The sequence below is a fragment of the Molothrus aeneus genome, unplaced genomic scaffold, assembly GCF_037042795.1.
Source record: "Molothrus aeneus isolate 106 unplaced genomic scaffold, BPBGC_Maene_1.0 scaffold_36, whole genome shotgun sequence".
NCBI lineage: Eukaryota > Metazoa > Chordata > Aves > Passeriformes > Icteridae > Molothrus > Molothrus aeneus.
The window spans coordinates 1847244-1869172 of NW_027099027.1; the positions used below are offsets into that span (position 1 = coordinate 1847244).

The window sequence follows — 21929 nt, forward strand, 5'->3', positions numbered from 1 at the left end:
CAAGCTTCTATTTCCCACGTGTCACAAAGGGGCCTTGGACACCGGCTTCCGTTCCATGGCACGGTGACCATGCTGCAGCGTGCCACCCAGGGCCCTTGCACACACTGCCTTCTGCCCCGGGGCCGCCCCCGGCCCAGCCAAAGTGGCCCAGCTTGGAAGGAATCCCTGGCCCCAGGTGTCTGAGACAGCCCGCACAGGATCTTTAGCAAGGGCTCAGAGCATCAGCAAACGCTGCCCGGCTCTGCGGGCTCAGTCCTATCCCCATATCTTTTCCCAAGAGCATTTGAATTTCTAAATGAGAATCATTTGAAGGGAGGGGATTGACATTTTCCATTTCAGAGAAGGCTTCTGCCTTCCTTAGCAGACACCTCTCTTTTCAAACCAAGACAATTGTTTATCATCTTGCAGATCCGCACTTGCTGGGCAGCCCCGTTTTACACCCAGGGCCTGGAGAACCATTGCCAGCAACTGGGAAAATCCTAGCTGCTCCATCCTCCCAGAGATGAGGTCTCCAAATTTGCCCCGAAAGTGGCTCCAGCTTTTAGAGGCCAAAAAGAGCAAGCCCCAGTGACTTGATGATAGTTTTAGCCCAGAAAGCCCTGCAGCTGATGGCACACTTGACAATCAGCAGGGGACACAGCTAGGCCAAAGCCCAGAGCTCTGCCGCGAGCCTTTCTCCTCAAATACCCTTCAAACAAACCTCCATGCAAGTCAGTTGGGAAAGTTTCTTCAAATGATCCATTTCTGGCACTACAGAACTGCACAGGCTTCTGTGAAAGATTCTAAAGCAGCTGCTCTGGAGTCCAAGAGCCAGCACTAAGAGTCCTTGTCATCTATTTGTAGCTAAATCGCACTTTGGGTGATTTGGAGGAGTTTGGAAGGAGCTAGAGAGCGGACCTCTGAGTTTTTCAGATGATGCCATTGCTTTTTCTTCTCTTCTACATAGACAGGAAGGGTGAGTTTGGCTCACATCTGCACCGCATGGCTTACAGGGCCGCAAGACTTGTAGTTACAAGAGCTTTGAAGGATTTCTTGGTCAAGAAGACACGGCCAACAAGGATATTTATGTTTTGGAGCCAATCCTTCAGTATTTCGTCTTACGGACTCATGCTCTCGGAGTCTCTGGCTGGTCAGTGTGAGCCCGAGATAAGTTCCAAAGTCTCTTTTCCCAGCCCGGCGCTTGAAGAAGGAGTCAGAGCTCTTCATTTCTGGCTCTCAAGGTTGTTTCTTGTGTCTTATCTATAAAATTCTTTCTCCTGTCCTGCCGAGGTCCTCTAAGCAAGACAGTCTAAGGCACTCTGCCTGCCCCAGGGCAGTGTTATCTTCTTATACTAAAAACTACCTGTACGATATTTACAATTACTTTCCAATACCTATCACCTATGTTAGACAGTAAGCTTCTACTCTTAACCATTCTAAAAGTGCCAACATCACAGCAGAAGATGAAGGCCAAGAAGAAGGAGAAAGGCTGGACACGCCCAGATTCCTCCATTTTGCCCCCTGAAGCCCCATTCTAGAAACCCCCAAAAATCTATTTTTCACCCTGGGATAAATTCACTGTCATTCTACTTAGACTGTCATGGCTTGCAACTCTTCATATAAAGTTGATTTTTCCAAGGGCTAAATCAAAGGCACAGGGGTCTTGGGCTCTGTGCCAGGGTCTCTGAGCCCCCTGGGCAGGGACTCGAGTCCTCCAGGGCAGCCAGAGGAATTTCCTGGGATCTGACAAGTAGCCCTGTTGTAGTCCCTGCGTGCAAGAGTTTACTTGATCCCTTTGATGCCAGAGAGCACCAAGGACTTGAACCTTGCTGGAGTCCAGCCCTGCCTGTCATGGAGAAGAGGGAAAAGATGAAGAACCTGGGCGGTGGTTGAGCCAAATTGGCATTTTTCCATTTCTGATTTCCTCCCAGCTTTTGCAGCAGGGCAACAACCCCATCACTGCAAAGCACTTCCTTTTGCAAGGCACACACTGACCTTTGGTGGAAGCTCAGGGCTCTTGAAGGGGCTGCTGCAGTTGGCAACGGGAGCTGTTGTTGAATTTTTCACGTTGCTTAACCCCCCCTGCCAAATGCCATCAAGCGGTTGAGGAAGGACAAAAAAGATTACCCTGGAGGAAGGGAGGCCAAGAGCTTGGAAAAGGAGGAAAGAAACGCTCCGATGATGACAATGACAAAAAAACCCAATTTATTTTTGACAGCAAATGAACACCGGCCGCCCTCCAGCCCTCCCAGCCTGGCAGGCCGAGCGGTGCCGTTCCCATGGCATGAGGTGCTGGCAGCCTGCGGAGAGAAACCAGAGAGCCACGGTCAGTGGCAGCAGGCTCCTGTCCCCCTGTCCCGCCATGGCCTGTGCCCGGGCCAGGCTGCTGGCTCTGCTCAGAGCCCAAACCTCCCGACCCATTCTCTGTCTTTAGAGAAGGGCAGCGGGGCAGGCCACATTCCACCTCCTCTGCTTAATACCGGCACAGCAACCTCCTCAGCAGCTGCAAGAGCGGGATGCCCGTGTGCCCGCTGCCGCCTGCCCGGAGCCCTTCTGCCAGCCGAGCTGTGGAGCCGGGTGCCCACCTCTGCAGAGCTGCTGCCAGGAGAGGAGCCAATCCCAAACCAGGTCCTCGTCCTTCTCGAAGGGGCTGTCCCTGCAGACCGTGGCCCCTGGGGCAGCGCTGGCACTGGACGAGCTCCAAGGCTCCTGTCCATGCTCAACCACATTCCACAGTGCCCAGGCCACACCAGGAGTGCTCAGAGCTGCAGCCAAAAGCTTCCTATCGATCCTCTCTTGCGGAGGACACCAGCACAGAGGCACAGGTGCCACCTCCTCCAGCTAAGCCCAGGAGATGCACCTCCTCACCAGCTGCAAGAGCAGGACGCTTATGTGCCAGCTGCCCCTCCCAACCCCGTTTGTTCTTCCCCTCGTGCCTTGAAGGCGCATCCCCACCTTGAGACACCCAGGGTGGGAAGAAGAGCTGGCCCCGGACGATGTCCTCGTTGCTGTGGAAAGGAAGGTGCCCACAGAGCAGCTCATAGAGCAGGATGCCCAGGGACCAGATGGTGGCTGGCTGGCCATGGTAGCAGCCAAAGAGGATCCACTCCGGTGGGCTGTACTCCGGCGTTCCCATGGGACACGGGCGCAGCTCATCAGGCCCATGCTGCTCCCTCCCTCCCAGCCAGCTCCCGTTCCACAACAGCCAGCCCCTGCCCTGCCACAAAGCAACTTGGCTGCAGCTGGCTGAAGGTGGATTCCCCCTCCTTCCTTCCCTCCTTCCTTCCCTCCCTCTTCCCCCTCTGCTAGCCAAGGGGGGAACTCCGCTGCCCAGCTGGGCCCCGGCTTTGGGCTCACCTGACATCCAGGTGTAGAACGTGTCCTGGAGGATCGTGCCGCAGCCGAAGTCGATGAGCTTCACCTCACCCGTGGCCAGGTCGATGAGGACGTTCTCGGCCTTGATGTGGCGGTGCAGGACACCGCGGCTGCTGCAGTGCCCCATGGCCTCCAGCACCTGGCGGAACAGCCCCCGCGCCACGGGCTCCGTCAGGAACCGCCGCTCGTGCAGGAAGTACCAGAGGTCCTGACAGCGCTGCGGACGCTCCATGAGCAGCGCGAAGCCCTCGGGCACCTCGAACCAGTCCAGGAGCCTCACGACGCTGGAGAAGCCAGGCTGCGACACCTTCCACAGCAGCGCCAGCTCCAGGGCCACAAGGGCGCCCTTGCGCTGCGGGGGGACCGCGATGCCGTCAGCGGGGCCGATGCTGCGCCGCGCCTCAGGCAGCCCCTGCCCGGCCCCGCCGCGGCTCGCCATGACCCGGCCCGGGGCGCTGTGCGGCCCCCGCTCACTCCACGCTCGCTGCCCTCGCAGCGTTCCGGCTGCCGCCCTGCCGGGCCTCGCCTCAGCCCCGCCCGGCATGCCCCGCCGGCTCCTCCCGCTGGCCCCGCTCACTCCCCAGCCGCGCCCACTCCGAGATGCGCTCCCGGGACACTCGCTTGATGGCCGCCTGCGAGCCAAGGCTGAGCTCATCGCCCGCCGCCCTCCGAGCCGGCCCCGTCTCTTCCCAGGGCGCCGTCGGTGAGGCGGGGACCGGAGTAAACACTGCCGCAGCCGCCGCTGCCCAGCAGCGGGCCCTGCCGCTAGAGCTGCTCTAGGAGAGGCCTCTCCGCCCGTGCGGGTGGCACGGCGCTGCCGCTCTTCTGCCTGGGGCACCCGCCCGCCCGGCGCACTGCTGCTTGCCGAGCTGCCCCGGGCTGCGGCGGCTCGGGGCCGGCGGCCGAGCTGGCGAGCGGCGGAGATCGGAGCGGGGCAGCTGCCGGCCACGCTGTCGGCCACGGGGCAGGAGCCGGGCGGCAGCGGGCGGAACCGTGGCAGGGGCTTCGTTCGGGCCCAGGGCCTCGGCCGGGGCTGGGCCAGAGACCGCGCCAGGTGCAGCCAAAAGCCCGCGCTGCTCCGCCAGCACCAGAGCGAGCGGCTCTTCCAGCAGCGCCACAGCCAGGACGGAGAGAGCCCGGCCGAGGCAGAACCACGGCGGACCGGGCAGGGGCGGGCACGGGGCGGCCCCGCCGAAGGGCGCCTTGCGGGACGCGGCATCAGCCGGGCTGGGAGAGGCGGAACACGGACGGCACAGCACGGGACAGGACAGGAGTAGAGTGAGTGTGAGAGGGAGAAGGGGATGTCGAGCGAGTGGGAAGTCGAGCAGAAAACCGATTGAGAGAAGCGCTGCTGCTGCTGCTGCTGCTGCAGAGCCGCCGGAGCTCGCGGCCGTTCCTCCGTTGCCCCCGCGAACCCAACGGAGGAGCCGCCACGCGCCCCAAGGAACGAAAGAGAGAAACAAACAAATCACACCCCAAAGTCATTCCTATTAGAGAAGTAACCAAAGAAAACAATGTAGCAATAACGAAGAGTGTTGGCTTCTGGCTTCTTTCTTCTTTGCATGAGACCAAGCATTTCATGGGGAACAATTGCCTCTTGTGACAATTTTGCCAGAGTGGACAGGAGCAGAGCATTTACTTTTCAAGTAGAAAAGGGAAATCGTGTCAGCAATGTCATCTCTTTTCATCCTCTGTTGACACAGTTGCAGGCTGCCAAAAGACATGGTCTGCAGTGTGGAACTTGGGGCCAAGTTTCTTTTTCTGCCAGAGGATGAGGAGGGGAAGTATCCCAGAATCATGGAGTTGTGGCATGGTTTGGCTTGGAAGGGATCTGGAAAATCCCATGGCTGCAACCCCCCTGCTGTGGCTGGGGACCCCTTGCACTGGACCGGCTTGTCTAGAGCTCCATGCAGCCTGGCCTTGAACACTGTCAGGGACGGGACATGCCCACCTTCTCTGGGCAACCTGTTCCAGGAGAGTCTTTTTTCTAAATCCCTTACCTAAACCTAATCTCTCTCCATTTGGATCCACGCTCCCTTGTCCTGTCCTTGCCTGCCCTCGTACAAAGTCCCTGTCCAGCTTTCTTGTGTGTTGCCCTCAGGTACTGGAAGGCCACAGCTGGATCAAGGCTGGGTCTCTTTCCCAGGCTGAAGAAGCCGAGCTGTGTCAGCCTTTCCTTGCAGGAGAGGAGCTGCAGCCCTGGCACCATCTGGGTGTCCCTGCTGGGCCCCTGCTGCAGCGTGTCCACGTCCTTGCCGTCCGTGCCGGGGAGCCCGGCAGAGGCGGAGGCAGCGCTGCAGGTGCAGGGCCAGAGGCGGGGAGGAGACCCGGCCCTGGCAGCGGCTCCGGGAGCAGCGATTGGCGCTGGGCCGCCCGCACTGCAGAGAGCCGGGGCCCTTGTGCCTGCCCTTGTGCCCAGGGCGCCTTTCCCTGCCGCCCGCCCGCTCGGGGGAAATGCCCACTGTGCCGCCCCTCAGGGCCGCCCCTCGCCGCTGCCCCGGGCGCTCCCGGCGCCGCCTGGAGGGGCCCAGGCCTCGGCCTCACCCTGCTCAGCCCGAGGCCTGGAAAAGCAGATTCAAACATCCACCCAGAAAGTGCCCCAGGATGCCAAGGTCAATCTTTTGTCACCAGCACGGCTTTGCTATCAGAGTCTGGACAGGAGTAGAAAATCACCAGGGGAAAAGAGCATGAACAAGTTCTGCCTTGGCACTACCTCAAGCTGTGGGGTACCAGTTGTCGGTTTCACTGGCTCTGGATTGAAGGCACTTGAGACAGTAATTCATGTTCAGACTCAAGTGTTTATTAGTTCTTATCAGTAAAACAGCCTCATTACTGGGAGTTCAGCAGCTTTTCATTAGAAGGCACAAAATGGCCAACAATCTCTTGTTCCAAGGTCTTTTAAGACTAAACTATCCAATTAGGAACTGACACCTAGATTATTTTCCCTTTTAACCTAGTAACTGATCCCAAAGAGCCTGCAATGTGGAATTTCTGCCCAATTACAAAAAGCCACCCAAACCCATGAAGAAGAAGGAAGAAGCATGAAGAAGAAAACCAGGACGAAACACTGTGCCCTCCATTTTGCTTCCATCCACAACATACTAAAAATCCCAAAACCTCAATTTCTCAGAGTCAGAGTGGAGCAAAGCCGAAAAACTGGAGGTGATAAGAATGGACTAAAACCACAACCAAGGAATCTGCATTGCCCTGAAATACCTTTCCCCTTACATCAGCCTGGTGCATATTCATAGACCCTCATGCATATCCATAAACTACTTTACATATTCCAGGAATGATTTTACATGGCCCCTCCCTGGGTCTGCCTTTTCAGAGCATGTGTGTTTCTTGGCTGTGGTTTTGGCTCCTTCTCTTTATCACCTCCAGTTTTTGGGCCTTGGTGCACTCTGCCTTCAGACAGTGAGTGCTGATAGTTGGCAGATCTGTACAGGTGTCCTCATCCCGTGTGCATTGGATGTTATCCCACCCAAGCAGGCAGTTTAACACAAGCAGCTATTTCACTGAGCTTAATTAACACCAGAAATAAAAACTATAGAACAAAGTTACTTTCAGAAACAGTCCCAGCCCATATTTGATCCCAGTCCAGTTAATCCCAGTCTGTGTGGTCCTGATCCATATGGTCCCAGCCTGTGCAGCCCCAATCCAAAGGATCCCAGCCCATATTTGATCCCAGCCCATATTTGATCCCAGTCCTATTTTAATCCCAGTCCATATTTGATCCCAGCCCATATTTGATCCCAGTCCATATTTGATCCCAGTCTGTGGGGTCCTGCACACACTCCCAGGGTCGGGAATTCCAGTTCCCAGCCAGGAAAAAATGTTCCTGCCCTTGAACTTCCTTCCTATCCCCTCAACAAATTGCAATAAAATTATAACCAAAGAAATAATAATTGAAATTAAATAAATTATAATAAAAAAAATCTCAACTCTTCGTTACAATACTCCAACTATGATTTAACTCAAACCAAAAATAACTATTACTATAATATTACCAATGCATATAAATAAACAAATTATATATCAAGAAATACCTTTTGAAAATTTTAACTCGATGACTAATGTACTTTAGATAAAAAAATCTAAAGAAACAAACAAGCAATCTAACACTTCTTAGTTAAACAATTCATATTACAAATATACTAAACACAAAACCAAACACCACTACAATTTCTCAGACATTTCAACCAAACAATTAAACTTTAATAACATCCTTAAGTACTCTTGAAAAATTAAAATTATTTTTAAAACATTAATTGTGTGCAGGTGGTTTTATTTTGATATTGGTTTTTGGATTGTTTGGGATAGATGATTTAAAAAATGGGATTTTTATAGGAATTGAATCAGCTGAGAAGGTGGCACTCTGCAAACAGATTTGACTGAAAATAAATGGGACAGAAATCAGTAACTCTGAAAGTTTTACTTGCTATCAAATACATCCTACACAATCCCCATCCCATTGCTCCAAATTGGGATCCCACTTCTCCCAATCTCCTTCCAACCCCATCTCACCCTGGTGGCTGTGGAATGGATTGAGTTTGGCATGGGATTGAGTTTTTTTGAGGAGGGAACAAGGAATTTAAGGTAGGATTGAGCCTTTTTGGGTTAAAATTCAGTTATTTTCAGTGGAATTTGAGTGGTTTTGAGGTGACAGATCCATCCCTCTTGGCTTTTGGAGTAGAGAGAGAGGGAGAAGAGAAAAAAATTCCGGCCAAACCAAAGGAGAAGCAGCCAGGAGTGTTTCCAACATGGATCACAGAGAATGTGAGTGACCAGGGCTGTGCCCAAAGTGCCTCCTCCAGTTGGGGACGGAGCTGCAGCAGCGCACGAAGCTCTTCCCGCACTCGGGGCACTCGCAGGGCTTCCCTTAGCGGTGCCTCCGTTGGTGTTGGGTCAAGGTAGAGCTCCTGGAGAAGCTCTTCCCACACTGGGGACACTCGTAGGGCCTCTCCCCCGTGTGGATGTGCCGGTGCCTGACGAGGTGGCAGTTGAGCTTGAATCCCTCCCCGCAATCTAGGCAGCGGAATGGCCTCTCCTCTGTGTGAATCCGATAGTGCAGGAGGAGATTGGAGCTGGTCTGAAACATTTTCCTGCATTTATCACACTTGTAGGGCCTCTCCCCTGTGTGGATGCGCCGGTGCCTGACGAGGTGCGAGTTGCGCTTGAATCCCTTCCCACAGTCGGGGCATTGGAAGGGCCTCTCCTCTGTGTGACTCTGATAGTGCTGGAGGAGACTGGACCTGATCTGAAACCTCTTCCCACACTTGGAACACTCGTAGGGCTTCTCCCCTGTGTGGGTCCTCTGGTGCTGGATCAGGTGGGAGCTCCTCCTGAAGCTCTTCCCACACTCCCCACACTCGTAGGGCCTCTCCCCAGTGTGGATCCTCTGGTGCCTGATCAGCTCACAGTTCCACCTGAAGCTCTTCCCACACTCCCCGCACGTGTGGGGCTTCTCCCCATCATGGAGCTGCTCATGGAGCACCAGCTCCGAGCTCTGGCTCCATCTCCGGCCGCCTTCCAGGCCCAGGCTGGCTCTTTCCCCCTCACATCCCCGCCATCTGCATTTGCAGCCCCTCCTCGTGCGGCATCTCCGGGCCTTTTCCTCCCCGTTGGCTTCCTGCGCCGTGGAGCCGCTCAAAACGGCCTCTGCCACCAGGTTCTGCCGCGGGCATTTGTCCTCCCTGCTCTCCATGCTCAGCTCCTGCTCTGGGCGAGGAAGGACAAGGACAGCATGGGATTTGCCTCCGTGCCACAGGCAAGGGCAACGAGATCCCCCCAGGCCGTCTCTGGGGACGCACTGCCCCCTCTTGGCTCTCCCCGTTTCGGGATGCCGGGGCTGTTTGGGCTCCCGGGCTCCCTTCTCCCCTCATTCTCTGCTCTGGGCTGCAGCGGCTCCAAGGAGTCCCCCCTGCCCCTCTCCAGGCTCTTGAGGCTCCCGCCAATGGCGGCGCTCCCCCCTCTCTGGGCTTCCCACTTTGGCCTCCTGGGGGACACAGGGCTCTGCTCCTCCAGGCTGCCTCTGCCGGCAGCCGCCACTGCCACCCCCCGATGTCCCCCCGAGGGGCCTTTTCCGCTCAGCCTTGGACTTCTTCATTCTCCAAACATCCCCCCAAAAACCCAACCCAGGGACCCCCCGGGATATCCGGGCCGGGCTCCCCCTGCCCGCTCACCTGCGCCATGGGGGGGGGGGGGCGATGATCCCACAGGTGGGGGCTGCGAATTCAGGCAGGGCTCGAGACCGCTTGGCTTCCTCAGCTCAGCCTTGATCTGCCTTTGTCCCTCCTCTTCCTCTTCCTCCCGCTCCTCCTCTGTCCTATCTCCACCTCCCTCTCCTCCTCCCCCCTAACCCCGCCTCCTTCACTGCTCTTTCTCCTCCTCTTCCTCCTCTTCCATCCCCCCTCCTCCTCCTCCTCTGTCGGATCCCTACCCCCATCTCCTCTTCCATCCCGCCCCTTCCATTCCTTCTCCTCCTCCTCCCCGCTAACCCCGCCTCCTCCTCCCCCTCCATCCCTGCCCTTCCCTCCCTCCCTCCTCCTCCTCCCCCAGCAGCAGCCACACCCTCGGTGCCCCGTTCCCGCAGCCCTCGCAGCCCGCGGCAGCAGCGGCGATGGAGCCGGGACAGGTCGGCATGGGCAGCGCGGGGCTCTCGGCTGCTCCCAGCCGCTGCGGGCGGGGGGAAGCCGGCCCGGGCCAAAGGAGAGGCAAACTGGGCAAACTGGGGGCAGATCACAAAGCTAAGGATGCAGCAGAATATGGAGCTGAAAGAGTTATTTTAATATTAACTCCAAACGAGGAAATACTGGAAATTCCAAAGTTTAGGGAAGCCGAGAAAAAAGAATTAAACAAGATAGGAAATGAACAAGATAAATCAGGGAAATAGAAACTTCTACATGGAAGACAATTACTTAATAAAATGTGCTTACTAGGAAAATACTAGAAGACGTGCATCAGAAACCCCACTGGCGTACTCAAGCTTTGTGTGATCATTTTTTAAGGAATTTTGGGTGCACTGGGATTTTTGGTGTAGCAAAGCAAGTAACTGAAAGATGCTTAATTTGCCAAAGGATAAATAAAAAGGTGATGAGAAAAACAACATTAGGAGGTCATGAGTTAGCTCGTCGACCATTTCAAAATATCCAAGCAGAAGTTTAGATTTGTTAGGTTCTGGATTTATTTGTAAAAAAACCCATTTAATCTAGAAGAAAGAGAATATGCCATATGTTAGACAGGAGATTTTAGGAGAATAAAAATCTTTGAAGTATCAGAAACACCCGAGGAAAAAAACAAGAAAATAAAAAGGGGAAATGAAAGGGAGGGGAACAAGAGGAAAAGTCAGAAAGAGAGTTGGATCCTTTGCAGGTCTTGCCCCCTCCGTTCGCGGCCGAGGCGCCTGTCCCGGGTCCCGGCTCGCTGCCCGCCTCAGCTCCGCCTGCCCCGGTTTCCATCCCAGGTGCGGGCTCACTGCCCAGGGCAGCTCCACCTGCCCCGGCGCTGGCGGTGAATTTGTGTGCCCTGGCCCCACTGCCCGGCCCGCGGCCGCTCTGCCGGCCATGCTGGGGAAGATGGGGGTTGCTCTCTCCTGCCGCGTGGGCCGAGGTCACCGCGCCGACCGCACCGAGGGCGGGTCCCAGCCATCCCATCCCCGGCTGCCCTGCCCGTGCCAGCTGCGCTGGGCACCACCGCTGCTGCTGCCGGGGTCTCCCACCTGCCTTTTCTCTGCCGGGAGCTGCCGGATCAGCCGCCATAAGCCATGTGGGGGCTGCCCACGCTCCGGCTCGGCCTCCACGGGAAGATCCCCCTCTGGCGATTCCGGCAGCAGACCGTGCCCACACTCCGACCGAGCCTCGGCGGGATATCCTCCCCTGACCCCTCCTGCTCTGAGTTACGTCCCCTTGGTAACCACAGCTCCTGCTGTTCAGGGAAAATCCCTCTCTCTACAGGAAGCACCTTATCGAAACACTAGGAGCTCAGTTAAAAGGCAGCCCTCTCCAAATTCTTTCCCAAAACACAGGAGAAAGGCTATAGAAGGTAAAAAAGTGAAAGAGTTAGATGAAGGGATTGCTCTATTGCCGTTAAGAGAGGTTCCCATGGCAGGGATGCGCTGCCCCGCCCCGCGGGAGCCACCGGCGCCCCTGCCGGCCGTGCCCGGAACTGCACCCAAGGGGAAAGCGCCGCAGCCGAAAGGCCGGGACCGGCTCCGGGCTCTGTTTGTTGTCACTGCCGGAGCTGTTTATACACACTACTATTATTATATTATACACACTAGTAAAGAACCGTTATTCCTAATCCCATATCTTTGCCTGAGAGCCCCTTGATTTCACTATCCTAAAAATTAAGAGGGAGGGGGTTTGCATTCTCCATTCCAAGAGAGGCTTTTTCTGCCTTCCCAAGCAGACACCTGTCTTGTAAAGCAAGACAAGCACCCACAGGCACTGAGGGGGGCTGCAGGAGGGGCAGAAGAAGGCCCTGCAGCACTTGGGCACAAAGGCCCAGCAGGTGAGTGCAAGAAGGGAGCAGCAAAAGGCCAAGCTGAAGGCAAAGGCCAGGGCAGAGCTCCTACAGCCCCTGAGGGATCAGCCCCAGGGCCCAAGGGGGCCCCGGCACCCAGGGCACGGGCTCGGCCACAAGCACCCGGCAGAGGCATTGCCCTCCTCGGCAGGGCACAGCCCACCCAAACAGCCCCTGGCAAGGAATCAGGGCTCCAGCTGCAGGGCACAAGGACACTGCAAGCAGAGACAGCAGCACCCTCAGGACCAGCAAGTCCACCCCGTGATGGACATGGATTGGCAGGGCTGTCACAGCTCCCATCACACCAGGGACCCTCCACACTGGAGCCCTTGAGAACATTCAGGTGGGTCTGCATTGAGAGGAGGCATTTTCTGATGGACACAGGGGCCTCTCAATCTGCTCTGAATCTTAGACCTAAAGGGGAAAATAGTAAAGGAATATTTAAATTTTTAAGGGAATGAGTGGGAAAGATGAGCAGGTATGATTTGTTCAACCACTATTAGAAGCTGTGGGGGATAGGTTTGAAATAAATGAATTTCATTTTCTTCCTCCTGTGATTGTAATTAACTAGGAAGGAGTTTGAGAGCTGGATTTTAATACTGTAAAAAGGGATACAGAGGCTAGTTCTGTTGTACCTCTGTGTCAAAAGTCTGACAAGGCCTATGCTGAAGTGAACCCAGAAGTGTGGGCAGCCCCAGGGAAATACAGAAAATTAGATATGGAGCCTCTACAAATTAAAGCAACCAGGACAAGCAATACCCTGTTCCAAGAGAGGGAAGGAAGGGCTCACAGCCTGGTATTGAGTCCCTGTTAAAGGCAGGGCTTTTGGAGCCAAGGATGTCTCCCTACAACACTCCTATCTTGCCAGTCAACAAACTGGATGGATGGACACAAGCAGGAAACACAGAATTTTCAAGTGTTAAAATTAAGATTAACTGAGGCGAGTGGCCTGGGCCTTCCAGACAGGGAAAAAGAATTTGAATTATAGGTGGACGTTAAACAGGGTCTTGCCAAAGGAATTCTTGTGCTAAAATGTTTAACCCAGTGGCCAGAGAGCAGCCTCATTGTCTGCAGAATTGTGCAGCCACAGCTTCCGTGGGAGCAGAGGCCTGAAAACTGATGACAACAGAAGGATCTCCTAGAGTTCAAGTCTGGCATCAAGTTAAAGCTTTGACAACCAAAAGAGCCTCTAAATGGATGAGCAGGGCTCGGTTATTACAGTATGAAACTTGTTCAATGGCACAGGAGGATTCAGAACTGAGGACAGGGCAAGGGTTTAACCCAGCCTCCTGTTTGAACAGCCTGGAGAGGGGCTGGCAAGGAACCCAGGACTGCACTCAAGGGACAGAGGTCCCGAGCCAGGCTGGGAGAGATTGATGGGACATTCCCTGGCCTGAGGGAGACAATGTGTTTGTGGATGGCTCTGCAAGGGCAGCAGAAGGGAAAAGAGCTACAAGACAGGCTGTTATTAAGGAAGGGGAATCAGACAAAGCGCAGGTCACCAGCCCATGCTCAGCTCAACCCGCGGAGCTGTGGGTGCTTCTAAGAGCCTGGCACTGAAATGCCCTGAGCAGGAAGGCTTCAATATCTTCTGCTGACACCATGGCACCTAACAGGGGGCAAAAGCAATTCTGACTGCTTCAGCAATCACTGGATCACTTATTAACCTATTGCTGAAACAAATAATTCAAAGATAATGGATTGTGGAAGCAATAGATTCAGATGGGGAACTCATTTTACAGGAAAGACCCTTCAGGGGGTTATGGCAGCTTTAGGAACACAATGGGACCTCCATAACCCCTGGCAAGCCCAGAGCTCGGGTTGGGTAGAAAGAATGAATGGGGAAATAAAGAAACACCTTTGGAAGCCGGAGATGGAAACCAAGATACCATGGGTACAGCTTTTGCCATTGGCCTTGGCAAGAAAAAGAGCCAGACCCAAGGCAGATATTCAATTATCTCCCTTGGAATTCATGTCTGGAATTCCTTACCTGGGCAATTCTCCACCTAGTGCAGGGTGGAAATAAGGGATGTAAATGTAAGGCAGGCTGTAGCCAGAATCCTGTCTCCTGTGGAATCTCTCCCCCAGGAAGCTGGGCTGGCACAGAGCCTGCCCTGGGACTTTGCTGTTGCCAACACCCAGCCAGGACATCGGCTCCTGCCTAAGGAGTGCAAAGCAGCACCACTGGTGGCCAAGGGGCCCACGCCAAGTGTCCCTGAGGCCAGAAACAGCCGCCAGCACAGCTGAGCACGGGGGGACCCCTCAGCCTGGCCTCAGGGGCTCTGAAGCCCCGGAGATTTGCACTTCCCGCCTGCAGCAGGACCATGGGAGCCGCCCCCGAGCCTGCCCTGAAGGCAACGCAGCAGCAGCCAGGGCTCCACAGCGGCCAAGCCCCTGGGCCTGCCCACAGATCCTCTGCTCAAACCCTCGGGAATCCTGGCCACCCTCCTCTGGCACCTCCAGCCACTGCGGCCAAGCCTCGCTGCCACTGCTGCAGCTCCAGCGCTGGCTGGGCCTGCACCGCCACAGCTGCTGGGGAGCACCGCGGCACAATTCCACTCTGGGGCTCACTCACACCCACACTCTGGGCTGACTGCGACTGCATTGCTGCAAAATGTACCCATTCTGCTTCTTTTAAATCTTATTTCTCTGCTCAGAAAGGTTTCTCTACTCAAAGGTTTGCCTTTGGGAAAGAAATTTTAAAGGTTTTATTTAAGGGGTTCCCAGTCTGTTCGGATGTTAAACTCATCTCCACCACTCAATGGAGACGAGTTTAACATCCGAACAGACTGGGAATAGCCCAAAAGACACCCACAGAGATAACGACCAGCAACAAAACATCAACGCCCCGCAGCAAACAGCAACCAACAGCTGCCCCAGACACTGCCCCCGCACAGCTGGAGACACCTGGTCTGGAAAAGGCTGAGAAGGAAATCCAGGAGTGTGGACGGAATTCACATCAGAGGGGAAGAAATCCGAGTCTAATAGGAAACCAAATACTAAAAACTTACACGACTTGGAAGCAATGAACATTAAAGCAGTGGATTTAGATTGGTTCAGACTACGTAAAGTTTAGGAAAAATCGAGTAAAACTGACATGTCATGGAATGATTTTTTCTGCTCAGCCGGGCTATGGGTGGATGAAAGTATTTCTGTTGCCCATCCTGGCCAGAACCAAGCAATGCCTTGACTCTCTCACACTAAAGAGATTCTTGGAGAGTTTTTGTTTTCCCTACAGTTTCAGTGATAAGATTACAACATGAGAAACATTTTTTATAATAATCCTACTTTATATTGTCAGGTAGGTTTGGGACAGAAGGGTGAGAATCAATTTTTGGTCTGGGTTTTTCCATGTTCGCCTTTATGTTGCATTTTGCAAAATTGAAGAGCTTTAACCGTGATACTTTTAACTCTTAAATAGTTAATACTTTTTTTAAAAAAAGCAGATTCCGGGGGGCCATATGTGACTCACCAGATGGCTGCCCTGGAAGAGAAGCTTTGGTTCTAGTCAGCCAGGAGAGGAGCTTTAGAAATGCAAATGAACCCTGCTGGGCAAAGCCTGGACAATGTACCTGGGTCTCTTGCCTGGGGCAGGAATTGGGCTGATTCCCCCTGCCCCTCACCCCGAGCTCTGCCTGCTTGCACTGATGGAATTTGCACAGCTCAAGGCAGAGCCCGGGGTGAGGATATCTGACCCTGCAACAGAAACCCGTGAAGCTGCAAAGGGAAACCGCAAATGGAGAATGTTGGGAAAACTTCACTATAAATAAATGGGGGGGAATCATCCCTCTGCCCACTCCAACGTGTGCTGTCACTGTCTATGTTATATAGGGTGGATTAGAGCACTGAGATGTTCTTGCTACCACAAGTTCCAGGAAATCAGTTGGGAATCCAAGTATTTGATGATTTAATTAGAGAAAAATGGTCAATTGATGCAGCCCTGGCTGGAGAGAGCGGCCAAAAATGGGCAGAAGATGAACGGCCAGCAGAACAAATCCTACAACACCATGGACCAGCCCCTGGGAACCCAAACCAATTCATATCAGGAGCCACAGAACCCATTTCTCATTTCAGTGGCACCATTAGATTACAAGCTGTCCTCGGAATAACCACCCAGACAGCTCCAGCTCCTGACCTTCCTGCTGAGCAATCCACTGAAATGAGGAACACAACATTTCACCATAGGATGGGATCAGATCATCTGTTAGCAGAGAAAAGAGGAGTTTGTGGAAAATCAAATGACTCAAACTGGTCTTGGCAAATAGATGACAAAGCAAAAGTGGTGAAACAGATAACAAAGGAAACAAAAAAGCAGCTCATGTACCAGTCCAAACGTGGAAAGGATGGGAATGGGACATGGTTTTGTGGTTCCCTGGCAGACCATGGGTTAAACGAATGCTGCTTCTGCTCTGATGTGCTACAGCACCTCTCACCTTTTTACCATGCTCCACACCTTGAGAGTGCAGCTCACTCAGCAGCTGAGCGAGGGGCCAGGGACTTGTAGATAAGGAAGTAACGGGCGAAACCACCAGCTTCAATAAATGTTATTAATTAACATGGACTGCTGCTCACAGAAAGTCCCGCTACATTCCTGAACGTCGAGAACAAAAAAGACTTAACAGAGCCGTGAATATCGGCTCTCTTACAAAAGTGGGGGTGCACATTAACGAGGTGCAGTTGGCAGATCGGGAGGTCTGAACCTTCCAAGTACCTCAGGCAGTGGGCAAAGGGAGAGGGAGATGAGCCGGGAAAATGAGGATAAAAAGGAGGCTGCGAACTACAACAATGGCAGAGAGCGCACGGCAAATGCGCCACGGCCTCTCCCTCTGCTCAGCAATAAAGTCACTTGTACAGCACTCCTCTGTCTCCTCGGGGCACAGAAACCTCCGGCCACGTGAATTTCCCCGCAGAGCCGCGGGCACGGGGCAGCCGCCTCTGTCCCAGCCACAGGAACCGGGCCGAGCCAGCGCTGCTCCGGCAGCGGCTCCTGCCGAGGCAGCGGCCGCAAGGAGACCGCGGGCAGCCGCTCCCGCAGCGCCCTCACGGCAGCGGCACCACGGGCCGGACACGGCACAAGGAACCCGCCTGAGCCCCCTGCCGCCCCCGAGGCCCGCAGCGAGCCCCGAGCCCCCGCACAACCCAGCGCGGCTCCCACCTGCGCTGCGGCCGCCTCCCAGCTCCGCCGCCGCCTCACCGGTGGGTCCCGGTCGCTCCCAGTATGGTCCAAATCACTCCCGGTAGGATCCCAGTTGCCCCCGACACGGTCCCAGCGGCTCCCAGTCATGCCCTGTATGGTTCCTTTCACTCTCAGTCCCTCTCAGTAAGAGCCCAGTGTGGCCCCAGTCACTTCCAGTATGAGCCCAGTCACACCTTACCCGATGCCATTTGCCCCCGCTGTGGTCCCAGTTGCTCCCAGTATAAGTCCAGTCACCTCCAGTTTGATCCCAGTTACTCCCAGACACTCCCAGTACGATGCCAGTGTCCTAGGGTGACGTTATGATGCTTGTATCCCCATTCATGTGTTCTGTTAATGTTGGATATTATGTTCTGTACCTTTAAGACCGGCTCTGAAGAGGGAAAGTTTTGTTTTGGTTTTCTTATCAGCCTGGCGGGACACAGAGACTGCAGCTTTGGCTTTTGCTGCTTTTGCTTTTCGCTTTGCTCTCTCGCTCTTGCTTGCTTCGCTTCTGCTTGCTTTTGCTCATTAGCTAGTTTAGCTAAACTGTCCAATTTCTTCCTGGACTGTTTCTCCTTTCCTTTTTCTGACCATTTCGAACCTGCTCCGGACTGGGACCTGGGAAACACCAAAATCCTGCACCTTCTGGCCTGCAGCAGCAGCCCCAGCGCCGGAGGGACTGAGAACAGAGTGACCACCCCCAAGAGAGACTTTCTGAATTTGTCATCTTTTTTCAGTGTTGCCATCCGGTATTGTTCATTTTGTGTGCTGGGGGGTGCTGTGCCTGTTAAATAAACAGGTTCTTTCCACTCCTCTCCGAGGAATCCTTCCCGAACCGGTTGGGGGGAGGGACCGTGTGGGTTTGCTTACTGGAGGGGCCCTAATTTGGAAATTCTCCTCCAAATTTGCCCTAAACCACGACAAAATCTTGGCGCCCAACGCTGGGCTCGAGAGAGTGAGTGGAAAAACCCTGTTTTGAGTGTATTTTGGTTGCCATTACTCTCTGTTTGTTTGAAGCAGTTAATAGCCATGCTTTTTGAATTCATGATGAGTGTTGGGGTGAAGGCTTGCATGTGCTTCTGGTCCCTAGGGTTTTTCGAGATTTTAATACCTCTGTGGTCCCTAGGTTTATTTTCCTATCCTGAAATAGTTCTAGTATTGTCCCTCATACGTAGTTTTTACAGTAGAGGGGCAGTGACCAGAATAGCTATCCTGCTGGGCTTGATGGCAATGATGTGCAAGAAGTTTATAAACATGTTGGGGTCTGCTCCAGGTATGAATGGTTCTTGGCTATGGTTATTCGTCCAGTTTGTTAGAGGAGGAGCAGCAGGGAATGAGGCTTTTCAGCCTTTGCTTTCCTTCTTCTCCTATGAATCGGTTGCATCAGTAGTAAAGGATGTTCAGTTTCCCCTGAATGTTAAAGAAACCATCTTTCTTGTATTCAATCTGGTAGCCTTCTTCTATACAGTCTGCTGTTTCTCCAGAATGAGGGCTGAGATTTCTAGACAGACTGATGAGGCCCCTGACTCAGGAGTAGAGCCAGGCGTGGAACATCCTGAGGGGTGTGGGAAATGGGAGGATATGGGCCAAATCCTGAAGGAATTCTCTGACCCTATAGTCTGGGATTTTCCCCATAAACAAATTCAGAACCCAGCTGAGGTGGGGAAATATCTGAAAGAGAAATACCAGGATGAGCCTAAGGAGAGAAAGGGCACTGCAGTGAGCTGGGCCCTGGCATATGCTTATTGCACTCTGTTGGAGACTGTAGGACAGCAGACGGAGGCAGGGGGGCAGGGAGATAAATCAGCAGCTGTCCCAGTCCCTCAGGCTGCAGCCAACACCCCAGGCTCAAAGCCAGCAGCCAAACCAGATAGCGAGCCTAAGCCAGCAGCTAAACCAATGGCTGCTGCTACCAGTACCAGAAGTGGGAAATGCACAGACAAGACCAATCGACCAGTCGATGATGATGATGATGATGATGCAGGAGAAGGAACCTCAATGCCTCCTGACATAAAATCAGGAGTCAAAGCAGCAGGTGCAAGACCAGATGCAAATATTGAGTCCTTTTCCCTGAAGGACCTTCGTGGCTTACGGAAGGATTACACCCGACGACCTGATGAATCCATAATTTGTTGGTTAGTCCGTCTCTGGGATGCTGCAGGCGAAGCTACAATTCTGGATGGCACAGAAGCGAGGCATTTGGGATCCCTGTCACATGATCCTGTCATTGACCAAGGAATGATGAGGGGGGCAAACCCTCACAGCCTCTGGGCACGGGTCTTGGAAAGTGTTGCACAAAGATACCTGTGTGCAGATGATCTTTATATGCAACAGACACAGTGGAAGGCCATAGAGCAAGGGATCCAACGCCTGAGAGAGATGGCAGTGGCAGAGATTATCTTCTCAGATGATGTGACAACTAGGAACCCAGACCTGGTGCCATGCACGTCTGTGATGTGGCGGAAACTTGTGCAACTTGGGCCACACGAATATGCTTCTGCCCTAGCCATAATGAAGCGGGATGAGAGGGATGAGACTGTGCTGGATATGGCAAGGAAGCTCCGAGCATATGCAGATGCTGTGCATGGCCCAACACATGCCAGAATTGCAGCGGTAGAAACACGTCTGCAGAACTTAGAGGATAAGATAGAAGAGAATCATAAGAAGCTCAGAGAGGAGATTAAAGAAGACCTTCTCCAAATCTCGGCAGTACAGATCAGAGGTTCTGGTATCCAAGGCAGACGTTCCCCAGATGGCCAGAGAAGGTACACCCCACGAACAGAGCTGTGGTTCTACCTGCGTGACTGTGGAGAAAACATGAGGAGGTGGGATGGAAAACCTACTGCTGTTCTGGCACGACGGGTGCGTGAATTGAAGGAAGCCACCAGGAAGAAAGCAGTTGCCCGTAGCCGAACCACCAGGTATGATGCTGATGATGCCATGTCTGATCCCCTTGAAGGAACATCCAAGACATTTGCCCAGGGAAAGAAGGATAACCAGGCTTAGAGGGGCCCTGCCTCTAGCCAGGTAGAGGCCAGGGAAAATCGTGTTTTCTGGTCTGTGTGGATTCGTTGGCCTGGCACATTGGAACCACAAGAGTATAAAGCTTTGGTTGATACTGGTGCTCAATGTACATTAATCCCATCGAGACATGTGGGGACAGAGTCTGTTTCTATTGCTGGTGTGACAGGAGGATCCCAGGATTTCACTTTGGTGGAAGCTGATGTGAGCCTGACTGGGAATGAGTGGAAGAAACATCCTATTGTGACTGGCCCAGAGGCCCCATGTTTTTTGGGCATAGACTACCTTCGAAGTGGGTATTTCAAAGACCCAAAAGGACTCAAGTGGGCATTTGGGATAGCTGCTGTAGAGACAGAGGGCATCCAGCAATTGAACACCTTGCCTGGGCTGTCTGAGAATCCATCTGCAGTAGGACGCCTGATGGGAGAACAGCAACAAGTGCCAATTGCCACCTCCATAGTGCATCGACGACAGTATAGAACCACTCGAGATGCTGTGATCCCCATCCATAAGATGATCCGAGAGCTGGAGAGCCAAGGGGTGGTCAGCAAGACCCACTCACCCTTCAACAGCCCCATTTGGCCTGTGCGAAAATCTGAAGGAGAATGGAGATTGACTGTGGACTACCGTGCATTGAATGAGGTGACTCCACCACTGAGTGCTGCCGTGCCAGACATATTAGAGCTCCAGTAGGAGCTTGAGTCCAAGGCAGCAAGGTGGTATGCCACTATAGACATTGCCAATGCATTTTTCTCCATTCCTCTGGCAGCAGAATGCAGGCCTCAGTTTGCCTTCACCTGGAGGGGCGTGCAGTACACCTGGAAGCGACTGCCCCAGGGATGGAAGCACAGTCCCACCATCTGCCATGGACTGATCCAGACTGCACTGGAAAGGGGTGAGGCTCCAGAACATCTGCGGTATATTGATAACATCCTTGTGTGGGGAAGACAGCAGCAGAAGCGTTTGAGAAAGCGGAGAAAATCATCCAGATTCTCCTAAAAGCTGGCTTTGCCATCAAGAAGAGCAAAGTCAAGGGACCTGCTCAAGAGATCCAGTTTCTGGGAGTGAAGTAGCAAGACGGACAGCGTCAGATTCCTACAGACGTCATCAACAAGATCACAGCAATGTCTCCACCCACCAATAAGAAAGAGACACAAGCTTTCCTGGGTGCCATAGGCTTTTGGAGGATGCACATTCCTGAGTACAGTCAGATCGTGAGCCCTCTCTACCTGGTCACCCGCAAGAAGAACACTTTCCACTGGGGCCCGGAGCAGCAACAAGCCTTTGCCCAGATCAAGCAGGAGATTGCTCATGCAGTTGCCCTTGGCCCAGTTAGGACAGGACCAGATGTGAAGAACATGCTCTATTCTGCAGCCGGGAACCATGGCTTGTCCTGGAGCCTTTGGCAGAAGGTGCCTGGGGAGACTCGGGGTCGACCACTGGGATTCTGGAGCTGAAGTTACAGAGGCTTTGAGGCCAACTGCACTCCCACAGAGAAGGAAATCTTGGTTGCCTATGAAGGAGTCCAGGCTGCCTCAGAGGTGATTGGTACAGAAGCACAACTCCTCCTGGCACCCCGACTACCGGTGCTGGGGTGGATGTTCAAAGCAAAGGTTCCCTCTACGCACCATGCCACCAGTGCTACATGGAGTAAATGGATTGCTGTTATCACACAGCGCGCCCATCTTGGAAACCTGAATCACCCTGGGATTCTGGAAATAATTACAAACTGGCCGGAAGGTGAAAACTTTGGTCTCACTGATGAAGGGGAACAAGAAGTGACACAGGCTGAAGAAGCCCCACCATACAACCAACTGCCAGCAGAAGATACACGATATGCTCTTTTTACTGATGG

The 21929-nt window shown here is 53.7% G+C and overlaps 1 protein-coding gene and 1 pseudogene across 1 annotated transcript in view; one reads left to right on the forward strand and one right to left on the reverse strand.

Moving 5' to 3' along the window:
• Window positions 1-21929, reverse strand: part of LOC136570728 (uncharacterized) — a 2607743-nt pseudogene that overhangs the window by 1825477 nt on the left and 760337 nt on the right.
• Window positions 1-21929, forward strand: part of LOC136570729 (uncharacterized) — a 2347277-nt gene that overhangs the window by 1713232 nt on the left and 612116 nt on the right.